The sequence below is a fragment of the Erpetoichthys calabaricus genome, chromosome 5, assembly GCF_900747795.2.
Source record: "Erpetoichthys calabaricus chromosome 5, fErpCal1.3, whole genome shotgun sequence".
NCBI lineage: Eukaryota > Metazoa > Chordata > Cladistia > Polypteriformes > Polypteridae > Erpetoichthys > Erpetoichthys calabaricus.
The window spans coordinates 202380453-202391600 of record NC_041398.2 but is presented as its reverse complement, the minus strand read 5'-3'; positions in this window follow the sequence as shown (position 1 = coordinate 202391600).

Genomic DNA, 11148 nt, shown 5'->3' with positions numbered 1-11148 from the left:
TTTTGTTAACCGAGTAAGAGTGTATTTTTGTATGTGTTTGATTCAAATCAAAAATTCATTTGTCCCCTGCGCACAGTTCAGTTTGTCAGATCCCATGCTCTGCAATTCCTATGCCTGCTTGTTTGCTTGAAGACTAAGAAGTCTTGAATGGTTTCCACTGATCTGTGCACACTTTGACTTGCCTCATAAAGCCAACACATCATCATTTTACCTCATTTTTGTTTGGCGTGGCTGTGGACTATTAAAAGAATTGCTATTCTTGTGTTTTTCGAAATGCACTCCTTTTTATGATGCAATCTTCTTCTTTCGGCTGCTGCCGTTAGGGGTTGCCACAGTGGATCATCTTCTTCCATATCTTTCTGTCCTCTGTGTCTTGTTCTGTTACACCCATCACCTGCATGTCCTCTCTCACCACATCCATAAACCTTCTCTTAGGCCTTCCTCTTTTCCTCTTCCCTGGCAGCTCTATCCTTAGCATCCTTCTCCCAATATACTCAGCATGTCTCCTCTGCACATGTCCAAACCAACGCAATCTCGTCTCTCTGACCAACTTGAGCTGACCCTCTAATGTCCTCATGTCTAATCCTGTCCATCCTCGTCACACCCAGGGCAAATCTTAGCATCTTTAACTCTGCTACCTCCAGCTCTGTCTCCTGCTTTCTGGTCAGTGCCACCGTCTCCAACCCATACAACATAGCTGGTCTTACTACCGTCCTGTAGACCTTCCCTTTCACTCTTGCTGATACCCGTCTGTCACAAAGTACTCCTGACACTCTTATCCACCCATTCCACCCTGCCTGCACTCTTCTTCACCTCTCATCCATAGTATTGTATCACTTTAGATAGTTCACAGAAATATTTGTCTTGGGTTATGTTATGGCTTCTGGATTACTGTATCCCTAGAAAAGAGTAAATGTGTTCGAGTTCCAAATATACTTTTTGCAAAAAGTGAAGCAGCAGAACAGGGAGTTCAAACGCAGATCCTGGGGGCTACAATGGCTTCAGGTTTTAATGCTTTAGTGTTAATTGACTTGCTTTTCAAGACTCGGAACCCTTGTTTTTTTTTTTTTTCCCCCTTAATCAACAATTAATGATATTCAAAGCAAGCCAACATGACAAGCTAACCTGATCCGATTTGCATTAGTGTGTCTATCAAGCGAAAATCTGAGAAATCGCCATCTGTTTTGGTCCGCAATTCAGTCCTCAGTAAAAAGAAACTCAACACGTTTGAAAATGCAGAATACGAGTACCAACAACCCATAGAATTAAAAAACTGGTTTTCCTAACATAAAGAATTGGCTTTGAATTCAAAACTGGGTGGGGCTCGAGGTCCCTGTCTTAGTTGCTCATCTGTTAGCTCACTTTGCATCTCATGTTTGTTTAACTGCTCATTAATAAACAATTAAAAGTTCTGAGTCTTCACAAGCAAGTCCATTAAAATCAACCACCAGCCACCCCTGCAATAGAATAAGATCCAGCGCCCTGCACAATTATTGGCTCTCCTGGTTAAGATGTGTTCTTAGGCTTCTAATAAATTCTTTTTTTTCCCCGATAAATATAGGCTCACGACACAAAAAAGAGAAAAATCCAACCTTTAATTGAAGCACATTATTATACATTTTTTACATGAAATCACGTGTGCCACGATTATTGGCACCCCTGCTGTTAATATTTCGTACAACCCCCTTTTGCCAACAAGACAGCACTTAATCTTCTTCTTTAACATTTCACAAGGTTGGAGAATACAGAGACAGGGATTTTTGACCATTCCTCTTTGTAGATCATCCAGAGTCCTGGGTCCTCCCTTATGCACTCTCCTCTTCAGCTCACCCCACAGGTTTTCAGTTGGGTTAAGGCACTCTGGGGACAAAACTTGATTTTGTGCCTGCTGAGCCATTTTTGTGTAGATTTTGCCATCCTGCTGGAAGACCCAATGACAACCCATCATCGGCTTTCTGGCAGGGGCCACCAGATTTTGATTTAAAATGTCCTGGCATTTCAAGGAGTTCATGATGCCACACACCCTAACAAGGTTCCCAGGGCCTTTGGAAGAGAAACCACATCACAGATCCTCCACCATACTTTTCAGTGGGCATGAGGTGCTTTTCCGCATACTCATTCTTGGATTCATGCCAGACCCACTTAGAATGGTTGTTGCCAAAAAGCTCAATTTTAGTCTCATCTGACCAATGCATACAGTCCCAGTTGAAGCCCCCAGTACCGCTTAGCAAACTCCAGACGTTTGTTTGTGATTGTAGGTGAGAAAAGGCTTTTTCTTTGCATGTCTCCCAAACAGCTTGTTGGCATGGAGATAGCATCTTATGGTTGTCATGGAGACGTTGTGACCCCCAAGATACCACTGTTTGGTGCAGTTCTCTATCAGTGAGGTTTGGAGAATTTTTCACTTCTCTTACCAGCCTCCTCACATTAAACACTGGTGCTCCTTGTTCACTTGTCACTGTTCCTGTTGTTTTACACTTCTTTATTATTCCTCTGACTGTAGCCACAGACGGCTTTAGGCGAGTAGCTATTTTCTTGTAGCCATTACCTGACTTATGAAGGTCGACACACATCTGCCTTACTTGAATGGCATGTTCTCTCGTCTTTCCCTTGTTGAAGAGTGGCTGTGAGCAATAGGACTCTGTGTCACATCATATTTATACCCCAGGGATACAGGAAGTCATTAATTACTAATTCAAAGTTCCAATTTACTCTGATCAACTTTAAAAACTAAACTAGAAATTACAAAAATACTTCACTTATATTTATTTTATAGGACTTGTTAGGGGTGCCAATAATTGTGACACACATGATTTCATGTAAAAAATGTACTTCTTAATGTAGGATTTTTTTCCCCCCAATTAATAAATGTACTTCAATTAAAGGTTGGATTTTTCTCTCTTTTGTGTTGTGACCCTATATTTTTTTGGGGAAAAAAACAACAACAACATTTATTTATATAGCACATTTTCATACAAAAAAGTAGCTCAAAGTGCTTTACATAATGAATAAAAGAAAAATAAAAGACAAATAAGAAATTAGAATAAGACAACATTAGTTAACATAGAAAAAGAGTTAAGGTCCGATGGCCAGGGAGGACAGAAAAAAACAAAAAAAAAACTCCAGATGGCTGGAGAAAAAAATAAAATCTGCAGGGGTTCCAGGCCACGAGACTGCCCAGTCCGCTCTGGGCATTCTACCTAACATAAATGAAATAGTCCTCTTTGTATTTAGGGTTCTCACAGAAGGACTTGATGATGACGGTCATGCAGACTTCTGGCTTTTAATCCATCAATGTTGGAACATCATGGTGCTTTGAGTAGATGGCGGTGGCGCAAGCCCCCACCACAAAGAAACCAGAAAAAGAAACAGAAGAGAGTAGGGGTTAGTACAGATTTTAGAGCCGTAATTTTAATTTTAGAGCCGTAAAAATAATTTATTAGAAGCTTAAGAACACATCTTAACCAGGGGTGCCAATAATTGTGGAGGGAGAATTGCTGTATCTGGGTATCTTAGAAGAAATGAACGTAATATTAGACCGCTGTAGGCCTACAGCCCAGTATTTGATTAAGCAGATCTAACAAACACTTGCTGCAAAACATCTGGAAAAAACTTTTTTGCACAGTACTGCATCTAATAATTTCACGAGAGTATTATAAAAAAATCATCATTACATGACTTTAAAATCTGAGTAACATATTTCAGTGTCTCAACATATCAGACGTGAATGGCCTACTTACTTTATGATTCATTCTGTCCCACGCAGCTTCATGGCTCTTTGTGTTCTGTGCCTTGTTCTGTCCAGCCAAAGATACGAGAGGGCATCTTCATTTCATTTTGAGCAAAAAGTGATCAACGCAGGAACATGTGCTCTCCATTAAAATTTCACTTTTTTTTGTCACTAGAACAAGAGAAAATAATATTCCATCTCATTGCTCCACAAAGCATTGAGCCGTTTTTTCGTCCTTTAGGGTATCCATGATGTGTTCATTACACACTAAGAATCCCGAAGATGATACTTCTAGCAAACAACTTACAGAGTGTCAGGAAAAATACAAGACTGTTTTAGGCAACTCCGCCCAGTATAAATTTGACCAATGCTTATCCACTTTGGTTAGAGATCTCTTCTGTCGATTCTTAGAGGCACATAAGGTCACAACCAAGAGATCTATTTGACAGTCTTCATAAAACGGTGGTTGTGAGCCTTTAAAGCAGCAGTTGGCAACGTCAGTCCTGGAGGGCCGCTGAGGTTTTTCGTTCCAACCCAGTTGCTTCATTAGAAACCACTCCTTGCCAATCTGAGATCTTATTTAATTGTATAGCTTGTTAGTCTGTAATGTTAGGTTCTTGTATAGCAGATTTCTTCCTTTCCAAGGACATCGTCCAAATGGTGTGAAGCCTAAAACTGATCATTTTCAGTCTGTCACATTTTTCTCTTGGAGTGTTTTATTAAACCAAATAGTGGCTGATCAATCCACACAGGTGTAAAAGACAACAAGATAGATGGAGAACTGCTGCCTCCTTTGTTATTTGCATCTTATTGCTAATAAGGAGCCATTAAAAATGGCAAATGCATCTGTTTAAGACTGAAATAAGCAATTAAGGGTGGGGAACCTTAACAAGCGAGACCACTAAAATGAAGCATCAAAATGTCATCGGCAATAATTGACTTCTCATTAAGAAAGAGGGTTGGGAACAAAAACCTGCAGCCACTGTGGCCCTCCAGGACCGATGTTACCCCCTGCTTTAAAGAATTCTGAAATGATTTTTAATGGTTTGGAGATCCATTAAACTACAGCTGCAACCATACTGTCCAAACGTTTGGCCAGGTCAGTCGATCTAAACTGCTGAAGTCTACAGCAGGGTCTACTCAGACTCCATATCCCCAGCCTCTCCTGACATCAGAGATTCTGTCTTCTGAAGCTGCAAGTCCAACTCAACCCCGAGGCATCCTAAAGCCATTCACAGTTAAGACACTTTAAGCCATCCACTTTTTTGATGTCCAAACAAGGATTTTGTAAATTTAAATGGGTCACTGAAAAAAGCTGCCCTTGCCTGTGACGTCTTTATCCTATTTTTTTCCTCAGATTCTCTGCTCCCCATAGCGCTCGTTTCCTCTTGTAGGACCTCTATGCCCTGTCGCTCACTACAAGAAGTTGCCTTTTTTCCACCATTTTCTTAGCTTTCTTCTTTCTAGCACTGTTACATATTTGCCTTTGCCGACACAATTGCACTTTTTGTTCTCCTGCCTTTTCTATTATAAATGACATAGCTCATCTTTTCGAATTTTTTCTCAACGGCCACCTTACTATTACCAAGAATTCTTACCAAGTCTTCGTTAATTGTTTCCCGTTCATGTTTCTCAGATTCCTTTGCCCATTTAACCTTGGCTCTCCTTCGACATCCCTTTTCTTGTCTCAGCTTTTTTCCTACTTCGGCCCTCATGGCCTTGGATTCACCGCTCTCCACTGGTCCTCCCTCATTCATGCAAGGGATAATGTGTACTGTGGTCTGCCCACCAACCTCTGGACTTCACCCGACTGACTTCTCAAGAAGCACTGATCAATGTGGCATCCCTCCACTGCCTTCAAACAACCTTTCTTACCTTGTTGCATCCTTGGACCTCTGGCTTGTGCTAACCTTTACCCACCCTCATGAACAACCTTGCCATGTTTTCCCCCTTCCCTCATAAGACAACCATCCCTTTTCAGTTCTGCTGCTTTGAACAAAACACAGCAGCAACTAGAAATGCCCCCAACTGAGTTTTATTTGCAGCACTCTGTCAGATACTCGCTAATCTAACGTCAATAGTCAAATCTTTTGATCTAAGAAGCCAGTTTAGGCCTGCCACAACAGAACCCTACCCACTCCTAAGTCATTACTCATTAAATTTCCAGGCAAAATGTGGGAAAACAAACTAGGGAAAATATAATTTCTTAATTAAACTAATCAAAAGTGGCTTCATTTCTAATTAATATGCATGGAAAGCATGCATTCTAGTAAATTAAGACACTCCAAGTCCTGTCATGTCAGCCTGAAAACAAACACCAGTTCTGGCACCGCCGGCCGGAGTCGTGTAGATACAGTAGGTGTAACAGATTGTATACTGGAGTCTCGTTCTCCGTATGTTCTTTTAGAAAAGGTCACTGCATTTATGAATGAGTCACCCTTTTACAATTCAAAATTACAATCTGCCAGAAGCATACTTATCTCTCTAAAGGTCAGAGGTTGGAAACTGGCATTGTCTTCTTAAAGATACTTTTGAAAACCTCTAGGCAAACAATACTTTCTGTTTCTTAACTGAATTGCATGTCTTTCTGGCTACAAGCATTTGACTCTCTTTCTGTTTCTATCCAGGGATTTGATTTTTTATGTTGGTTTACACTTAGTTCTGTTATGAATATTTTGTTTTCTTTACATTGAACAACATTTAATTTCGTAACAAATTTTCATATAAAATATGTAACTCAAAGTGCTTTACAAGATGTTCTGCTGCAAAGCCTTACTTTGTTTCACAGAGGTATATGGTGATTGAGCTGGGTTTAGAAGACAGTCAGTGGCTGAAAATAAAACTCTTGGACTTCCTGCATTATCATTAACTGTACTTCACATGAGAAATTTCCAGTACAGTTTGCATGTTTTGTATAAAAATGTAGACTGAGATTGTGCTCCTTATGCGCAGTTGCCAACAAGGAGCCAGGGAAAAGAATGGCACATACGTGTTGCCTCCGACGACGGGTGAACAAAGTGAGGTGGGAGCGTGTGACACCTCATGATGAAATAAGCATCCGTAGTATGTGTGTGCCCTTTTCAGTTATTATTGCCTAATGGTCTACAGCAGGGGTCCCCAACCACCGGTCCGTGACCCACTACCGGGCCGCGAGAGAACTGCCAGCAACGGAGACTCACTCAGACTTTTCAGAACGCTTGGCGGGCAGGGCTTTGCAGCGGCGCAGAGAGAGGAGAGGGACCGAGGTGAGAGACTATTACAACAAAGTATTGTTACGGTCCCGATAGTTTCCCAATATGACACGAGTCTGTAGAAATCGCGTTACTACGAAGTACATTCAGCAGATGCTTTCATTACAACGAAGTGACCTTGAAATGCCTGAATGAATCATCCACAGAGCAGTTAGATCTGTGGTCACAGCTCAGTACACGTTTGCACAACGATCCCCAAACAGAAACATTGTAAAAAAAATTCTTTCTTCGAACTTTCCTCGTACTGTTTTTTTTTTTTTGCTGTTTTTGTTGTCTGTGGATTTCAGTGATACCTTTTGCTTATTGCTTGTCAGCATTTGAAAAACATCCATTGGAATTTAACTCATTGTCACCCTCCAGAGAAATGGCAGACATGAAAAAAACGATAACAGTGTTAATGTTTGTGATATGCTTTGCATTTGCCATTCCAACAGATTGCACATGTCTTTGTTATATGCAAAAAAAGAAGACAAATCTCGGGTTGCAAACGTATGCGAACTGCTTAATAATAATAGAAATGTTATGTAAATTGTGTATAAAACTCACCCCCACCCGCCCCGACCGGACTGCATCTAATAAAGTGGTCCTTGCTGTCAAAAAGGTTGGGGACCACTGGACTACAGAACACAGACGGCAATTCACATCTGGAAATCAACCGTCAAAGTCAATAACTGAGCTGATGAAGACTTTCTGATGTGAATCCCCGTCCCTGAAAGATTCCACGGAAGAAGATGAGCGATACCGGAAAGCGCACAGTCTCTTTATATAATGGCTGAATGTCATAACAATGCTTTGCGTTGGGCTTCTTTCTTTCTTAAACTGACATGGACACATTATTTTGCAATATGTACACAAACTCAAGTTGCAGATCAATACTCAGTAACTTTTTTGGCTCAAAAAAATGGACGTATTCAATAAGTTTTAATGATTTTTTATTCAACTATGGTCCCATGTATCCATTAGCCCCCATTGTAAGGTGCAAGAATAGACGAGGAATTTTTAAAATTTATAATAAAAAAAAAGCACTTAATTTTAGATCACAAAAATTGTGATCTAAAATGAAGTGCTTTTTTTAAATAAATTTTAAAAACAAATTAATACTGTATATACCATGACTGTGAAAAAATAACATTGACTTGAAAAATACTGAATTTATTCTTCTGAAGAGTGAAGACTTCAGAACAAAGCATCACCTCCATCCTGTGACAACTCTTAAGTATTACTGCTTTATACCGGGGTTCTGAGACTTATAGTGAAGATATGGGAGGAAGACGAGTGCATACAAGCTGTGAAGAAAATCAGCAGCGATATATTAAAGCATGTATGCACCAAAGAACTTACAAATTAGAGAGGTGTATCCTTTCAAGTAAATTAAAGATTAGAAATCTTTCAAAAGCATTTCAAAGATGGTTCGGAATGAATAAAGGGTTCTTGGAGTAATTCTTTAGACAATAATTAAAAACAAGAGATATAATTCATAAGTCTGTGCCCTCTTCTTTTATGCTGTTTGCTTATAATCCTATATACCGGCATGACTTTAGGAATCTTAAAATCTTGACATGATGTTATTTTTCAAAAACTAGGGAAATACAATTGACAAGCTTGTTGAGTTTAATGATCTGTTCTCATCAAATCTGTTCTAATATATCCATCTTCTATTACCTTTATGTTATAAATAATTTAGAATTTTCAACAACAGTGAGTCAATTTTATTATATAGCTGATTTTTAATAAATATTTCCTGGGCTTTGTCTAATTTTTTTTTTATTACATTGCTTTTGAATTGCCAAGATTTTCAATATTATTATTGTTTGCTAATTATATATCTTTAAGCCTTATTAATTTTGTACATCATGTTTTACATTTTATTTGTACAGCAGTTTTTAGAGGACACTGACATTCTGAAGATCTGTTGCTATGACTAGATGACCCTTAGCTTGGGAGTTCTGGAGGCCACACTGTGTGACGTTAGCAGTGCAACTATATTGAAGTTTCTATAATGTGTTACACTCTGTGCAGACTTTCTGAAAAACGTTTTTGCCTGTGCTTTAGTTTTTATCTTCTAGTTTTACTGAGTTTTATGATTTTTGACTTGGCTTTGACATTGTTCTGCCTCAGAAGAAGACAGTAAAATGAAACACAGCTAGGAAGACAAGCCAGGCTCAAAGCCCAAAATCAATGTGATCAAAAATTATGTTAAACAAAATCAAAGATCTTTGTAACAAAAAGATGTTTGGTAGCTGCCAGATGGAGTTTAAATCGCAAAAGTCACACACCAAATGCTATTGTTTTTAATCCTATACTCGGAAGAATTTTGAGTACACATGCCCACACGTTGCACCAATTACGTCACATATCAGGGATTCCTGAATATTTGCAGGAAAGTTTGCTGAACCAACAGGTGACACAACCGTAACAAATGGTGGCACATTTGGTACTTTTTCAGGAAAACTGACAACCACCATCTGATTTCTTGGGTCGAAAAAACCCAAATACTAAAATGCATTCAAGAATTGACACAAAATTTGATTTGATATCCCAATCACAACTGACACCCGATTTTTAGCCCACACTTTCTTTTGTGACATTTCATTTTTCTGTCCATTTTTTTTCATTTTCAATGTCACTTTTTCACCGTGTGTCAGATATTTCCAGGTTAGTTGTTGACAAATCGCCTTTCTCCACTTCCAAATGACAAATACAATAGAGAAAGCAAAGCTTGCTCTGTGTGCACCTTCCCTGATTTATTGAAATTAATTCCTTTTATATAGTTCTGACATCCTGGCTTGATTAGGATATTTCATACCTGAAATTGTCTTAAAACAGTACTCTTTGATCCATTTAACTTTATTACAAACATGAAAGCCTTAATTGATTGATCACAGTTTCTATTTATAATAAGTCATTTACCACAGGCTCATATGTCTGATTTAAATGCAGTGCATATGGAAAGTATAAAACAAAAAAAATGAAACACGTTCAATCATATACATCATATAGCCTCCAGATAAAAAAAAAACATATGCTTGAGAAATCTGAAAATGAATTAAAACTCAAAAGTAGAGAATTGTAACTTGACTTTTACACCCACCTTCATTCAACTGTAGTAAATCACCTTATTTCAGAATGAATTCTTCTGTTCCTGTAGCAATCTTTGGCAGTCAAAAAATCTCATAGAAAAAGACGGACTTGGGAGGGTGGGATGGAGAAGCAAGTGGCTACCAATAGACTGCCAAGAGGCTAAGAAGGAGCATAAAGCAGGGTACAGATATTTAAATGCCTTATGATTAAAAAAAGTCAAGGCATTTACTAAGGAAATTAATCCACATGGTTCCAAAAAGACTCTTGATAGGTCAGGGAGTACAGTAATCCCTCGCTACTTCGCGGTTCACTTTTCGCGGATTCACGACTTCGCGGGTTTTTAAATACAAGTGATTGCCCGCCTATCGCGGAAGTTATGTTCCAGACCCATCAGCAACAGGAGAAAATCTGCGATATAGAAAGACCATATAAATAAACATTTTTATAGTTTAAGCCTTAAAATACCCATCCCACATGCTTTAAACACATGTAAACTTATAAAACACACTTTGTTAACACATATGATATGTGGATGTCGGGCTAAGGATATGAGTAACATTTCACTATTATAAAACATTTTAACTTCACGCAAGACAAGACAGTGAGACAGGAAAATAGGTGCTGTACAGGCTTTTAAATTATTGACACGCAGAGTGACAAGCAGCACAAAGCCAGCACAAAGTCCACTTCTCCTTAGCGTTCATTTAGCTCCCCACCCCCTTGACAATGCGAAGTGGCAGGAGCGTACTGCGCTTCCGGGGAGGGGGGGTTTGAGCGAAGGTGCGTTCAGCTCTCACACACCCACACACACACACTCACACTCCTCCTCCTTCCAAACGGGCAGAGTGACAAGCAGGCATTTTGGCAGAAGCAGCACAAAGTCCATTTCTGCTCAGCGTGAGTTCAGCTGCCCCCCTTCACAAAGCGAGTGCAGACACATCGACATCTGATCGCAGTGTGCAGTGTTGGTCTGAGGTGTTTAAGAATGTAGAAAGTGTTTAAGAGCATAGGAAGTGTTTATAAGAGTGTGGGAAAGGTTAACAAGAGAGCGAGAAAGGTTTATAAGAGTGTGGGAAGGGTTTATAA